The following is a 16,232-nucleotide window of genomic DNA, read 5'->3' on the forward strand; positions in this document are numbered from 1 at the left end:
ATTTTATTGTTCACTTGCGTCATTCAGTAGCCCAGACAAACAATGATAATTACACAACAGAGTGGAGCAGTTTCAATTTAAATTGATTTTTAAAAGCGTTACACGCAACCCTAAGCTTGGTTTAAGTACAGTACAGTACAATGGTATAGTATATAATTTTCCAGCTAAGAAGGATTAGATAGTATATGTTGGTTGAGCAATTTGTCTAACGGAGATCTGCCTCCACCTCACACTTCAGGATCCCCTCACACTCTCACCTACGTAACATAACGGAGATTGCAGAATCCGGGCCCTTGTACGTATAAACATACGTCAAGGCCGATTGGCTCAGATCCATCGGAGGCTCACGTCAACCCAGCCTTCACATTACTAACCGTTCATCCCATTGGTAAATGTCAAAGAGGACAACATTTCCTTTTTATTCCCTTTTCCTGCGTTGGCAAACCGAAAGATAAAAAAAAATCGAAATATCTCGTGCCAGAAAAAAAAAGAAGCGAAAGCACTTTCCACGATCCGTGGACGAGCCGCTCCGTTAAAACTCGGAATCTTGACGTTTGAATTTTTTTTTCTTTCGGCTCGTTCCTTGCGTTCGTGGCCGCGTGCTCGGGTGGGTGTGTAGGGGGGGAGGTGGATGGCCAATCCGGAGGCGGCATAGAAATATGCAAATGCGATTCATTGACGTGAGTTATTGAGCACGCGAACGGGGCGCGCGCACGCACAGAGCGGAGTGCGTTGCGGGAGGAGGAGGAAAGCCGCGAGAACGCGCGGGGGAAGCCGGGGCTCCAACTTCTGGTGAGAGAGAAATAACACAAAGGAGTGAGTGAGTGAGGACAGGCGGCGAGCGAGAAGATTATCACAACTATAAAACACGAGTGAAGCGCCGCTGGGGAAAAATCTATAATAAACTGTTTAAAATAAAAATTAAACAGAGTTTTAATTAACGAAATTTAAAAACGCACAAGAGCGAAAGAAGAGTGAGGAAAAAAACCAATTTAATAAAAAAAAAACAAAAAAAAAGGAACACCAACAAAGTAAGTACGGAGAGAAAGTGTGTGAGAGTCGGCGTTTGGGTCGAGTTAGAGGAAATTTGACTGTAAATAAACATGAAAGGATTGGGAGGAGGAGGTGGGGGCAGGCGGTCAGCGAGATTGCGAACTACCACTACTGGAGAGAGTGCGTTGCCGCTGGCAAAAGCAGCCATTAACATTTCATTAATAGAGCACCGCTGTCCTCATCACAGCCAGCAGTGAGTTTACTGTCTCTCTCGTAATAAATGAGTGTCGGCGCCCTGTCCTGTATTTTGTGTGCTATGATTGTGGGTTTAGTGTAAGTTTGCCCTTCTCGCTCTCTGTCTCTCGCTGTGTATGTGTGTGGTTTAGGTACTTGGTGGTTCCCTGAGGTCATTGGAGTGGACTCGAATGGTTTGAACTAGTTTCTCACACACGCACCGCGGCGGCGGCTGCCGCTCTGAGGGTCAGGGAGAGGAGGAGGAGGGGGGGGGAATGGGCAAGGAGAGGGGTCCAAGGGGCAGAGTGAGAGATAAAGGGGCTAAGGAGGGATGCGATAAGGAGGGAAGAAGCTTTTAAAACATAATTCTTGCTCATTTTGAGGGTGGAGCTGTTCAACTTCAAGCTCAAACGGCGTGTTTAATGTTTCCGTTACTGTTTCCTTTGCTCGTCGTATTTGAGTAACAACCACCAAAAGGCAGAGATTAAAAACGCGCTTCTCTTTGTGGTCGGTTTCAGTCCTGGTTAGTCGCTCTCTCTTGGTCCAGCTGGTGATTTTAATCTCTCCTTTTTCATAGAGGGGAGAGTGTGGTCTGAAAGAAGACCTCTGGTCTTTCGCAACAGACTCGAGTGAGTGTTGTCGGTGAGCTGGGTTTTAGTCACTTTGCGCTTCTGTGAAGCCCAAACCAGACATGAAACTGTGCAGATCGACTTTTTTCATTCATTCATTTACACCTTCAAAATAAGCCGATTGTTTCTTTTTAAAAAAAATATTAGTGTGCGTGCATGTGTGCTTGTGTATATTTCAAACTGAGTTCAGGAGAGGAGTGAAAACACGTGCATTTGTGAAAGTGTAAGGAGAAAAAAAATCAAGGTGAAGGGGGCAATGGGGAATGTTAAGGGGAGGGGAAGATCCGACACGGCACTCAGGCACTCGCACAACAGTTCACCACCAACCACCATCATCAAGGCTTAATCATCCATGTTTGTCGTTGTCTTCGGCGGCAAGGACACACATTCACACATTGTAAACCTCTTTGTTCGGGGGGGGGGGACATGCGTGCACACTTTTAAAATTTAAAAAAACTTACAGGTCAGCCTTCAGATTTCTGTTACCAACTGTATGTTCAGTGAATTTTCAAACTATTTCCACACGTTTCACAGTAAACTAACTTTTTTTTCCCATGAGGAGAACAGGAGCTCTCCATTCGTTTGTTTGGTCAGCGTTTTCTCTCTGGACAGGCCGTACACAAAGAATCGCTCTTAACCTAAGATGGCAGCTTAATTTGACTCCGGTCATTGACAGTAATTATAAGAAAGACTGAAGCTATCCCGTCCTCTGGTTAAGCCAAGTTTTTTCCTCCTCTGTTGTCTGAAGGAGTGAATATGGATTGTTTTTTTAAATTAAAATCGCTTTTCCCATAGTGGTGTAATGGTTATCGAAAATTTGATACATGTTTTAAACATACCGTCTGTTTTGAGAAAGTGGCTTTAGGTGCACTGGAAATAAGCTGTTAGCATGTTGAATGAGTGAGATTCGGAGAAATCTACCTGCCCTACAACGAGCTACCATGCAAGGCTGTAGGGGTCTTGCTTCCAGATATGGAGGTGTAACATATGAGCTGTATTTATGAAATCGAGGTGCAAATCGACTCTTAATCCTCATATTGGGTTAGGTATAGTTAACCAAGTGGAATTTGTTACTTGACGACTAGATAGATGCATGGGACTGATGGCTGTTAAGAACGGAGTAGTGTGAGCAGCCATTTAAGTTTTAAATGGGGTTGACCCGCGATCTTTTGTTAGCGGTGATATGGTAGGCGTGTATTTTTTTCTTTATATGCAGTCGTATTTTATATAGCCTTTTACAGGTATTTTGAAGAACAGGTCTGATTTTTAAATTTGGGAAGATTTCTTCTTGCTTCTCACTCTTGTCATATGTCCTGAATTTATAATATGCAAATAGTATTTAGTGATGCATGTATACATTTATATATTGGTAAAGCTTCATATTATATATAACATTAAGTATTCTGTGAATGTTTTTTTTCAAGATTGTCCGTTCATAACAGCTATTTTCTGTATCTGTAATGAGTCTTGATAGATCATGGTACTTGGGTAGCTTATTTTGTGTTCTGAATCAGCCTTGAATATTAATTTATAAAATGCCTTGTAGAACTAGCACTAGTCCACAGACCAGCACATGGATGCTTAGTTATGGGCAACTGATATTGGGAGTGTGACTGGTCTAATGCATTCTAATAACAGCACATGTTCACTTCCCTCCCTCCTCTACTTCCACACACAGGGAGCTAGCTTCTTGTCCAAGTTTTTTTTAATAAGTGTCCTTCAGCAAAGTGTATGCAAAGTAACATTAAGCGAACTATTTTCTTACTGTGTTGCCAATCTACATTAGACTTGTGATTTCAGTCATCTGTCAATGTAATCTAGTGGTTTGGAAGCCTTAATATTAAGTTGTGAAACGCTAACAAAAATGTATTTATGAGATCAGTTATTTTCAAAATAACTGATGAACATAGATACAAGATAGCATGTCCAGTTGCATACCTTTTTTTAAAAAAATGCTCTTCTGAGATGAGCATCTTTAGGAAACACTGGATGATGTAGGATATGACCCTTGTTTTACCAATCCAGACAGTGATCAGAGTTTAATATTTATGCACTGTAGAACTGCGTAACCCTGCTACAAGAGCTTTTGGTTAGATTTTTTGTTTAGAGTTTAAGCTTATGTAAATTTATTGGGATCCATTGGGAGCTTCATGTTTCCACTGATGCAGTAAACATTCAAACTGAGGCTGAGGAATGTAAGCGAAGCACTAAACTTGGTTCTAAAGATGTATTAAAGATTTTTTTTTTGTATAGTTAATGATATATGTGTGTCTTTTTGGATTACTTAGATTTTTGTTAACATGGCATGTAAGTTATTAATGCAGTGGAGGTGACGCAGATTGAACAAGGCATCAGTACTACCGGAAGAAACATTGAATTTAATGCATGTATTGCTCAGGAATGTGTAATTTGATGAAATCTTAAATGGCTTTACTTACTAAAACCTGAAGACAAAATACAGGAAGACATTAATAAACTTGCAGAATGGGCATGTAATTGGCAAATGAATTTCAATATAGATGTGTGAGGTATTACATTTTGGTAGGAAGAATAAGGGGACCACATACTGCTTAGATAATAGTCTAAATGAAGTAGAGGAGCAAGAGGGATCTGGGGGTACTGATACACATCACTGAAAGTAGCGATGCAGGTTAATAAGGCCACAAAAAAAAAGGCAAACCAAGCACTGGGGTTCATTTCTAGAGGGTTAGAATTGAAAAGCAGGGAAGTTATATTAAACTTGTATAGAACCTTGGTTTAGACCACACTTGGAGTACGGTGAACAGTTCTGATCTCCATATTATAAAAAGGATAGAGGCACTGGAGAAGGTGCAAAAAATATTTCCTAGGATAATACCAGAGCTGAGAAGTTATACCTATCAGAAAAGATTGAGCAGGCTGGGGCTCTTTAGAAAAGAGAAGACTGAGGGGTGACCGGATAGAGGTCTTTAAGATTTTGATAGGGTAGACGTAGAGAAGATGTTTCCACTTGCAGGGGAGACCAGAACTAGGGGCCATAAATATAAGATAGTCACTAATAAATTCGATAGGGAATTCAGGAGAAACTTCTTTAGTTAGAAAGTGGTTAGAATGTGGAACATATTACCACAAGGAGTAGTTGAGGTGACTTGCTTAAATGCATTTAAGGGGAAGCTGGATAAACACATGAGGGAGAAAGGAATAGAAGGATATGCTGATAGGGTTAGATGAAGTAGGGAGAGAGGAGGCTCATGTGGAGCATGAACACCAGCATGGCCCTGTTGGGCCGAATGGCCTGTCTGTGCTATACATTCTATGTAATTCTATATAAAACTGCTATATGAATCGATATTAAAATTTAGGTCTTATTTTCTTGAAGTAAAAAAGTTATTAAATATAAGCAAAGAAATTTAGTGAAAACTGCAGTGACATTTCTTGATGGGTGTTTATTTGCTATTACTTACTGACAATGTTAATCAGTTATACTGACATACAGAATTCATGTGCTGAACTCTTAGGGCTCTTAATATAAAGTTTGGTACTTTATACCTTAAGTAATGGTACTTGATAGAGTAGGTTCACCATAGTCTGTGAAAAAGAAGTTTTGAGATTTAATATGAAATACTATTAACTGCTGTACTGTGGATTCTAAAATGGATAAAAGTAGAAAAAAAGGTAATGAATTAGCAGATGTCCTCCAAATCTGATGTATTGAAATCAGTTTATAAATCAGGAATAACTAGGTGTCCACTAACTTTAATTTCTTCTGTGACGCTTCAGTTTAGCAACTTATTTTTGAACTCTTAAGTAACTAAAGGTTATATGCATCCATAACACACACAAAACTGAATAAGGTGCACTGTGATTCTGCGCTCTTCCCTAATTCTACTTTTTAATCAAGAATTTAGAGTAGCTTTATAAAATGAATGAGGAAAGGTGTTTGTCACCAGGATTAACTCTGATATTTTGCTTTAAAAATAATTAAAACGCCTTGTCTCTGTCTTATTCGTGGAAATATAATTGTGATCTTCTGGCATTTAACAGATGCATGAGATTATCTTATACAAATCATCCTTTCTTTTATTGGACTTCAGTTGAAATGTATTTGAACATAGAGGAAAATTTGTAGAGATTCCCAACTGATTTGCTCTTCATTTGATACTTGTGATATGTATAGCAGTGGTCTTTCCTGTTGCACCACAGTTCATATCCTTCCTAATTAGAACAACATTAAAATTAATACTGAAACTTTTAATGGAACACCTGAATAATGTTGCAAACCATAGGAATGGGTTGTATATCTTCTAAATGAAGACCAGTTGGAGCAACCAAAGTATATATTCCAAATTTAGAATGTTAAGAAATTGTCGATGGCTGTCAAAGGTTTCCCTAAATTTGATCTTGTAGTTTGTTTTATCATGCATGTAGTGTTTCAAGAAAATAAAAACCTGTCAAATTTCAGAAATTGGAAACAATATAACAAGTACAAAGGTAGGCTAACTACTTTTATTGAAACAAGCTGTAGTGCTTTCCCACCTCCCTTCCTGTCATCCCTGACTTCTCTGCAGCTTTTGACACAGGTGACCACACCTATCCTCCTCCAGTGTGTCGCCTCCATTTTCCTGACCCCACAATGTTACCTCCAGAGTCCCTCAAGGATCTATCCTTTGTGGGCATGGGGTCAACCCAGGGACATCAGGTTTTAGGTCTCTGCTACCAGTCTTGACTCCTCGACCACCATTTGTACTGTCCGACTGCTTGGTCGACATCAAGACCTGGATATGGAAGAATTTTCTTTTTCTCTTTCAGCATGGACAAAACTTAAGTCAACTTGCTCAGCACCCAGCTAAAACTGCGTGCCTTAGCACCTAACTCCCTCCCTCTTTTTGGCAGGTCCCTCAGATTGAACCTGACAGTGTCTTGTTAACTTTGAGCTGAGCTTCAAACCTCACCAAGACCACCACTTCATCCCCACTGCTGTTGAATTGCTTATCTACACCTTTATCACCTCTTAATTTGATTACTGCAGTGTGTTTGCTGGTTTCCTGAGTTCTGCCCTGCATAAATTGCAACTTGTCCAAAAACTTTGACCCCTGGATCCCATCCCACGTGAAGTTCTGTACCCTATTACGCGTGATGGCCAAGCTTTACTGGATCCCTATCAGTCTTCGCATGAATTTCAATATCCTTTTCCTCATCTGCAAATTCTCCCATAGCTGTACCCCTTCCTACCTCCATATCCTCATTCATCTCTGTATTTTTGTACGTGTTCTTCCAATTCTTTTGTGCTCCTCCCCTCTCTCCTTGCTCTACTTTTGGCTGCAGAACTTTTGACTTGATTCAGCTCCACACTTTGAAAAACTCCTAAGCTCCTCCATCTTGATCTTTCTCCCATTCCTCAAAGGCCTTTTCAAAACCTACCTCTTTGCTCTTGCTTTTGGTCATTACCCATAATCCTTTTCCTTCCACTTCTGTTGTTTTGTTTCTGTGATGCACCATGGGACATTTTTATTGCATTAAGGGTGCTACATAAGTGTAAGTTATCTTAGGGAATAATTTAAAAGGAATTCTGTTGAGTGTTATACTAGATATAAGCATATGGTTCTGTTGATAAAGCTGTAAGGAAGTGTGTGGTATATGCTTTTTAAAATTTTGCAATTGTTCATGTATTACAACAGTGTTACAACACACTGACATCATACAGTGTACATGGTATAGTATATATGGTACATAGTGGAAGTAAATGAACTTTAATGTGTTGCTTGGGTGGGAATTGATACTATGGAACATATATAGACCAAGAAAATAGTGTACTCCGAGACATTTTCTTTTCGTCCTCTTCTGAAGGTGTTGATTTATTACAGGGATATAGCTCCATGGGAGATGGTTGCCTTCTAATACACTCTTTGTGTGAAACTTGACAGTGGCAGGCTATTTGACTGTGGGGGAGGGGAGAGAGATGGCATTACAGCCAAGCCCAATCCTGTTCCTACTTGGTGTCCACAAGTATGCTTCCAGCACGAGTTGATGGATAATGATCCGGAGTAAGAATTATGGCTTTTATTTTCCCTCCCTAACTGCAGCATATCTCTAACCTGGCAGAAATCAGTTAGCTCAACATACACTGAACCTGGGCCCTTACTGGTTTGGATATTCAGCCACTTGATTAATTTGCTAAGCTGTTGAAGGAGCTGTGTGGTACCTAGTTATAAAAAAATATGGCTGTTTAACTTACCCTAATTCATACCTAGCTTTCTGGATAACCCCACCCCCCATCCCCTGCTTCAAGACCTGCAGCAAAACTCAATTGTCCTGAGGTTTTATGCTGTATGCACATTCACGTAAAAGCAAAATGAAATGTTCTAGACACCTTTGATAAAGCATTGGAAAGTTGGATTTTTAGGGTTCATCGAGCAGTAAAATACTAACTTTTTGTTTGTAAGCATGAGAAGTCACTGTGATGAATATGTTTATCTGGAAAGCTTTAAAGGGAATTTTGTTCCTGAATGTTGAGATCTGTCGGGCAGAAGCACAGCTGTAGAAAAATATCTGTTGCAAGAAGAAGTAATGTTAAAAGGAGTTATGTTAAATGACCAAAAAAAAGCCTTTTAACTTTGCCTGTCTTGTAAGTGCTTTTACTTCATCCACCAGACAGGTTGTTTACTGATTGTGTGATTGGTCACAGTGTTTACGTTCAGGTATTTGACATCACTGAGTACTAATCTGCAGAAAACCATGAATTGAATGGCAATTGCATTAATTGAGAGAAAGAATGCTGGTCATAACACTGGCACTGTTTGGAGGAAGATTTAAACCCCTTTTCTGGAGTAGGGTAATCCTTTTGGTGCAGTTTGATATACTTTAAAGTTAAAACTTTGAAATTTGCATCTGTGTGCATATTGGATTTACTACCCTGAAGGTGGCAGTATAAATGGATAACATTGTGCAGATTTTCACAATACATGTTTGCATTTTCTGGAATAAAAGGCTCTGTAGCCCATACAATACTCTTGTCTAGCTCTTTCTCCTCTCTCTTCCCTGTAAAAAGATTCTCAATAAGTATATGTTCTTTTCTCGCTTCTGGTTTCCCTTCACTTTCTCAAATTCCTCATTCTTCTCCTAAAGGTGTTGTTATGCTGGGGTATGATTCTGAGCCTGGATGGCTCCCTCTTCGTCTTTTCATGTGTGAGCCGGGACAGTAAATGGTGGGCTGGTAGCCCATGGGGGCATCAAAGCTAAGCCAGATCCTGTTTATGCTTGTGCAGTTTCAGCAGGGGTCCCTGAATGATGACTTGGAGTGGAAACATTGGCCAGTTTTCTTTAGCTAAGGCCAATTGTAGTGCTGCCACTATAGACTTTAAATTGAACTTGGGACCTTCCTGGTGAGATATGGTTAAGTACCACATCATGCATTATGTTCACAGCCATCTGGGAAGTTGCTGTGTTGAATTTATATTATAAAAATGAGGCTATTTTATGGGTAGCCGTACAATTATGGTAATGAAGTACGTTACTATTAGAATTTCTTCTTGAGACTATTGCATTCCTGGTTATGATCTGTTTTTAATATTTCAACTGAATAATTCTGTATTTTTGTAAGAAAAGCAATTGAAACAGCTTTGTGATGCTATTGCAGTGGAGGTTATTTTCAATGGTATTTCTCACAGGTGTTGCAGTCTATTTGATTTGCTTACTTTTGTGTTCTAATGGAAATACAGCAGTTTGTACTAGCTCATTTAAAAATTATTTAGCTCTAGCATGTGTTCAAATAGCACCAATAATCATGGGGTCTAGGACTCAGATTCAATCAGTTTTCATCAATTGAAAATCTGAGTGTTCCAAACTCAGTTCAGATTATTTCGGACCATCAAAAATTTTGCATGTATGTTGGAGAGCCGGAGGTTCCAAACAACTTCTATAAAGTACGTAACACCTCTCCAGTGTCTGGTACATAGTACGAATTTATTTTTATAATAATGTCTGAACAGTAAATATTAGTTTAAAAATGCTTTTTCTATTTGAGAGGATCTTTTATGGCTAGCTGTATGATTATGGTAATGAAGTAAGTTACAATCATCGTTTCTTCTTGAGACTGTTGGATTCCAGTGAGTAGCCATTGATTGCCGTGGTAAGATAATTAGCTTTTTGTTACACTAGCTAAAATTACATTGTACACACAAGTCTCAAGATTTCAATCAGGATTGAACAACAATGAGGGAATACTAGAAAGCTTGGGCTCTTCATCCTTCAAAGGAGCCAACTGAAAGGACCTCACAAATATACAAGATAGTGAACCATATAAAAAAATTAAATCTGGAGTACAACTTAAAGGTAAACCGTGACTGTGGGAAAAGGGACCACAGGTTCAAACTGGTGAAATTTAGGACTGATGTATTGAGAAGTTCTTCATGCAACGAGCAATCAACATTTGAAGTGGACTTCTCGGTAGGATAGTGAAGACAAAAAGTTTAGAATCATTTAAACGATATTTGAATCCTATAACGGGGAAGAACAGTAGGCTTTTCTAGACGGATGAGGTAAGGTAGGCTGAATTCATCGAGCGATCTTTAGTTTTTAAAAAAAAACTGCATGTTTTTAAAACTTTTCCCCATGTATTTTAACCAGAAGTAGCAAACTTTGACATATGTAAAAAGGTGCTTATAATCTGCAGCAGTCAGTAGAAAACATCCACTTAAAAATGTTTTTTCCTTTGTGTAGATAAAATCATGAATTAGTGCTTGACTTAGATGTTGAAGTCTGTATTTCCTTTTAATTAGCATACTTTTTCCTCCCATTATCTTTCCTCTCCCAAAGGTGGTGACTCGAGCTGGAGTATGAATTTTGGCTGCCCTCCTGTGACTGGCAGAACTACCCCAATCTCTCTACTATTTTCAACCTTCTGAAGGTAGAGTGTCATTCTGGGGCATGGTTCCACAAGCCTTTGCCTGCCCTCCAGTACCTTGCTTAATTGGTGGTTCATGTACGAGCTTAGTGAACATTGGCTATTCAACTATCAGGCAGCACTGTAGCTAGGTCTGATCTTGTCTTTGCCTGAAGTTCACACATGATCTTTCCTGTAGGATACCGAACTAGCGATTTGAAATGGTAACTCTGGCTGACCTTCTCCTTCATCCCCCTTTTTTGTACAGATGTAAGGCCAATAGTGTTCTAGTGCATTCACGTCTGAGTATCAGCTAATAGTGCAGACCAGGGCTGGATCCTGGAATCTTTTAAATAGCATAGAGGTTGAGAGTTCCAATCTCACAATGGCAAATTGTGGAACTGAATTCAATAAATGTGGTAATTTGTGGCCTGACACCATGAAAGCTGATGGATTGTCACAAAAACCTGACTGGTTCACTAATGCCCTTCAGGGCAGGGACACTGAAATGCTCTGAAAAATGGCATAACAAGCCACTCAACTGCAAAGGAAAAACAGCACATGATTGCTATGCTATAACTTTTTCAAGGTAACTAGGGATGGTCAATAAATGCAGCCTTGCCAGTGTCATCCAAATCCCAGGAAGAAAATTTTAAAAGATGTGTGTATGACTGAGTTCTATTAGAGCAGTGAATTTACCTTCATGAAAACTCCAGTCTACCCTTCATCTATGAACATACAGTGAATGTTAGTATTTGATTGTGAGAGCATTGTAGCCTGATCTGTCGCTGACCTCTTCTCTTCCAGGAGGGGTCACGCTACAGCAATTAGCAGAAATCCTGGCTGCATTCTCTTGCTTTCCCTCTACCCCTCGGCAATTGATGCAACAGCTAAATATAACATCTGATGACCACACTTGTTGACAGCTAACTCAGCAGAGAGCAGGGATTCAAATTGGGACTTTCCTAGTCTGTATAGTGTGGCACCCTATCATAATGTACATTGTGTCATTGTGGGCTTTATAGTATTCCTTCATAAATGGGCACCATATTATCTTAATGTAGAAAGCAATTCCAGTTGTTCTGTAGTACCTTCTTCTGTCTACTGCTAGAAATGTCTATAAATGCTATATGTCTAATGGGATGTCAACAGGTTTTTCCAAACCTAGCAGACTTTCCCTGTTATCTTTCAACATACCTATCTTTGTAAAGTATTGATGTAACATGACTTGCATCAGGATGGGTCAGAACAGAAATATTAAGCTGTCATCATTCATTTTCACTTATTTGGAGCATATTACAGTATTGGCTGCTGTTGCTCATCGCATTTGTGTAGGCATTAAATCCATTAGCATGCTGCTAGCAATGGTTCAGTCTTTCTGAAAGTTGAGAGCACCCATTGATGTGGGTTGAGATAAGCTCATCCAGTATGCAGACATATTTCTGAAGAGCCTGGAATCTTCAACTGGGCATTTAAAATAGTGGTTGGCTTTTGTCAATTGTTGGGCAACGTAATGAAAGGTGATAACTTGAGACCAGGCTGGTGTGCTGGTCTGCTGGCCACTTGTCCAACTAAGAGCATTTATATTTAGGAATTCATGTGACACAAAGAAATAATTTGCCTTTCACGACCTCTGGGCATCCCAAAGCACTTCACAGCCAATGAAGTACTTTTGAAGTGCAATCACTGTTGTAAATGTAAGGAAAAGCTACAGCCAATTTGTGCACAGACTGATCCCACAAACAGCAATGAGGTAAATGACCGGATGATCAGTGTTAATGATGTTGATTGATAATGTTGGCCAGGACACCAGGAGAACTCCTTTGCTCCATGGGATCTTTTACGCCCATCTGAGAGGGCAGATGGGGCCTCGGTTTGTTGTCTCATCCGAAAGGTGACACCTCTGACAGTGCAGTACTCCCTTCGTACTGTACTTGAGAGTCAGCCTAGATTATGTGCTCAAGACTCGAGTGGAGCTTGAACCTATGGCCTTCTGACTTGAGAGGCGAGAGTCCTACCGCTGAGCCATGGCTGACAAGTAGCCCGTATTATAGCAAAAAAAATTCCTTTCCCATTGACATCCCATGTTTGGTTTAAAAAGGAAGCAGTCTTTCAGATGAAACGATAAACTGAGGCCTCATCTACCTGTTCGCATGGATGTAAAAGATCCTGTGGCACATGCGCAAAGAAGCACAACATTCATCCCTCAACCAAAATCGATTGACTAGTCATTAATCTCATTAGTGTTTGTGGACATTGCTTTGTAAAAAAAAAATTAGCTGCTGCAATTGCCCGCAAAAAAGAGATTGCACTTCAAAAATAATCCAATGGCTGTGAAATGCTTTGGGACATCCTAAGAACATGAGAGGTCTATATTAATAACCCTTCGTTCCCTTTTCTTCAATATTTTTACCCCTCTATTGCTGAAAAGTCTCTTTTGATAATGTTCCTGTGAAGCGCATTGAGGAAGTGCAGAAGGATTATTTTTGTCCCCCTCCCCCCTTTTCTCTTCGGCTCCCACCCCCACCCCCACCCCCAACCTTTCTCTTCGGCTCCCCCCCCCCCACCCCCACCCCCAACCTTTCTCTTCGGCTTCCCCCCCACCCCCACCCCCAACCTTTCTCTTCGGCTTCCCCCCCCCACCCCCAACCTTTCTCTTCGGCTTCCCCCCCCCCCCACCCCCAACCTTTCTCTTCGGCTCCCCCCACCCCCAACCTTTCTCTTCGGCTCCCCCCCCCCCCACCCCCAACCTTTCTCTTCGGCTCCCCCCCCCCCCACCCCCAACCTTTCTCTTCGGCTCCCCCCCCCCACCCCCAACCTTTCTCTTCGGCTCCCCCCCCCCCCACCCCCAACCTTTCTCTTCGGCTCCCCTGGTGGGGAGTCTAGGCAAGGGGACATAACCTTAAAATCAGAGCCAGGCCATTCAAGAGAGAAATTAGGAAACACGTTTTCATGCAAAGGGTGGTAGAACTGTGGAACTCTCTCCGACAAAAAGCAGTTGATGCTAGCTTAATTAATTTTAAATATAAGATTGATAGATTTTTGCTAGCCAATGTTATTAAGGTATATAGAGCGAAGCCTGGTGGATGGAATTAAGACACAGATCAGCCATAATCTCATTGAACGGCGGAACAGGCTTGAGGAGCTGAAGGGCCTATTCCTTTTCCTATGTCACAATGTAGGCACTACATCACTTCCAATGGTTTCCCCTTGCTTACCTCAGTCCATCGTTGGTCCCCTCCTCTTCACCATTTACTTCCCTTTGGTAATATTCAGAAGTATGGGGTTCAGCTCGTGTCTCAACCTGACGAAATGTCCTGTACTTCTGTCCTCACCAAGATCCACTGGTGCCTCTTACCCCAGCAAGATAAGTTCAAAATCTTTGTCCTTATTTTCCTATCCCTGCATGGTCTCACCGCACCCTATCTTCGTGATCTCCTCCAGCTTTATGTACACCCTCCGCTCTAACATTGAGTTTCTCAACCTCTGACGCATCTTTCTTTACTTGGTCTGCCACTATGCTCCTACCGCTTGAAACTCTGCTTAGTTCCCTCTGCCTTGTCACCTCCCTCGTTTTCAAAAATGATTTTCTTCGACTGTGCCTATGAACTTGCACCCTAACCTTCTGAATTTCTTTTTTTTTTCTCTCCTTTTACTTGGCATCCACTATTCTTTTCTTCCTAACTGCAAAGGACTCTTGAAACATCTTCCTGACATGAGAAGTGTTACAGAAATACAAGTGGTTGTATTGAACCGTTGGTTTATATATAATGGATATCTCTCTTACCAGGTCTGTCCCTGGGAAGGAGTCTGGCCAGTATGTTTTGCATATTAGGAACTTGCAATTTGAAGTTTGTAGTAGCTTAACTGACTTTTTGTTATAATGGGATGTAAAATTTGATATGGAAAAATAGCAGTACATGCATATGATATTAATAATTAAACTTAATATTCAGCGTTCATCTCCAATACATCTTTAATAATGACTTTACATCACGCTTTGAATGCAATGTATAACAATTAGGCCAAATGATGTCAGCCAACAGTGTGCTTTAAGAATTTGTACGACACGTGTGTGTGTGGCAAGTTCAAATGATTTTACAGGTTAGTGTTTAAAACCGCCCAAATGCATATTCACTTGGTCACAAATTTGCATCTTGGATAACTGAATTCATATACAGGCCAGACTGTAAATCTTGGATTTATCTTAGTAGCTGTACTGGAGAGGGAGATTTCTTTTTTATATTTTATGTAGGTATGCATTCACCCACATATTTTATGAAACCATTGTACGACTGAGTATACATTTACATATTTTGAGGCTGTTGTAGATTTATACATTATACAAAAGTGTGTATTTGCATGTATATTTTATGAAGCCAATGTACACTTTGATTCCACGGTGCTTCTGAGAGGAATACATTGATCCTTGGCATGGCATGCTTGCACTAGGACCAGTGCAGATTAGAGAGTTGAGTTATCTTGTTTGGTTTTGGTTTTTGACAGTTTGTCCTGGGATGGGGGAGAAGGCCCTGCATGATAATTGTCTTGTTTGGGGTTTTGCCCTTTCTGGCCAGTGAGTAGGTTGCTTTGATTGGGGGAGGGGAGGAGTTTGGGCAATTTGCATTAAGTCTCCCAAGATCAGGCTGCTTGATATTTCCCCAGTTCTGGGCAGAGGCTGCATATTACTAATTTTGATTTGGCATATGTCCCATGTACTTCAGCCATCTGTTTGTTGTGGGGAGAGCTGCACTTTGCCACAGAAGGTTACCACTTCTTGAGGCTAGATTTGTGCTAGCCTGCTTGTTGTGCAGTGGTCTCCCTTTTAAATGGGCTGGCCTAGCAAGCACTAAGGTTGTCCTTTGGGATTGTAAGACCATTCATGGTCCTAGTGGTCCCTGCTAGAATGGTTGGATGCAGGGGCATGACCAGAATATCTATGGGAGGGTGCTCGTCAAGCCACAGCCCTGGAGGGAGAGATTTCAATCAGGTTCTACTTTCCTCACCTGACAGAATAGAGGGAAGTGGCAAGAGTGACCTGAACTTTTGAGAAATTGTCTTCCTTTCCTTAAAATATGAGACCATAAGATCTGACAATGTGAAATCCTTGGAGTCATGTTAAATGTTTCAGTTACTTTAATATCTCTGTCCAGTATATTTGGGGTGACCAAAAACTTGCTACTTCCTTTTCTACCCTTCAGCTGGAGCTGTGGACTAGATATATGGTGATGTATCCTTCTGCGTGCTGTGTGAGAAACCACGTTAATGGATTATTTGTAAAGATTGTGTTTTGGTTTCATTTCCCACCTTTTTAATAAATCACTCAAGTTATTCATGGCAAGTTGTAAAATTGGGGAATTAGTTAACAGCTATATTGCTTTATATTTAGTCCAGCATGTAGAGTTGACAGAAACTACTGCACCCTTGAACAATACAAGAAAATTATGTAAGCAAAAAACCCAATCATCCTCACTTTCTGTGGAACCAGAAAGTTAATTCTTTAAAAATAAGATCTG

At 40.6% G+C, this 16,232-nt stretch overlaps 1 protein-coding gene across 3 annotated transcripts in view; it reads left to right on the plus strand.

Annotated features, from left to right (window-relative positions):
- Positions 1-741: 741 nt before the first annotated feature.
- chd7 (chromodomain helicase DNA binding protein 7) overlaps positions 742-16,232 on the plus strand; it is a 297,949-nt gene continuing 282,458 nt past the window's right edge. For all 3 annotated transcript variants that reach the window (XR_010961454.1, XM_067980156.1, XM_067980157.1), the window contains exon 1: positions 742-1,031. The gene's annotated coding sequence lies outside the window, so the exon portion shown is untranslated. The remainder of the gene's footprint in view (positions 1,032-16,232) is intronic.

The sequence above is a fragment of the Heptranchias perlo genome, chromosome 3, assembly GCF_035084215.1.
Source record: "Heptranchias perlo isolate sHepPer1 chromosome 3, sHepPer1.hap1, whole genome shotgun sequence".
NCBI lineage: Eukaryota > Metazoa > Chordata > Chondrichthyes > Hexanchiformes > Hexanchidae > Heptranchias > Heptranchias perlo.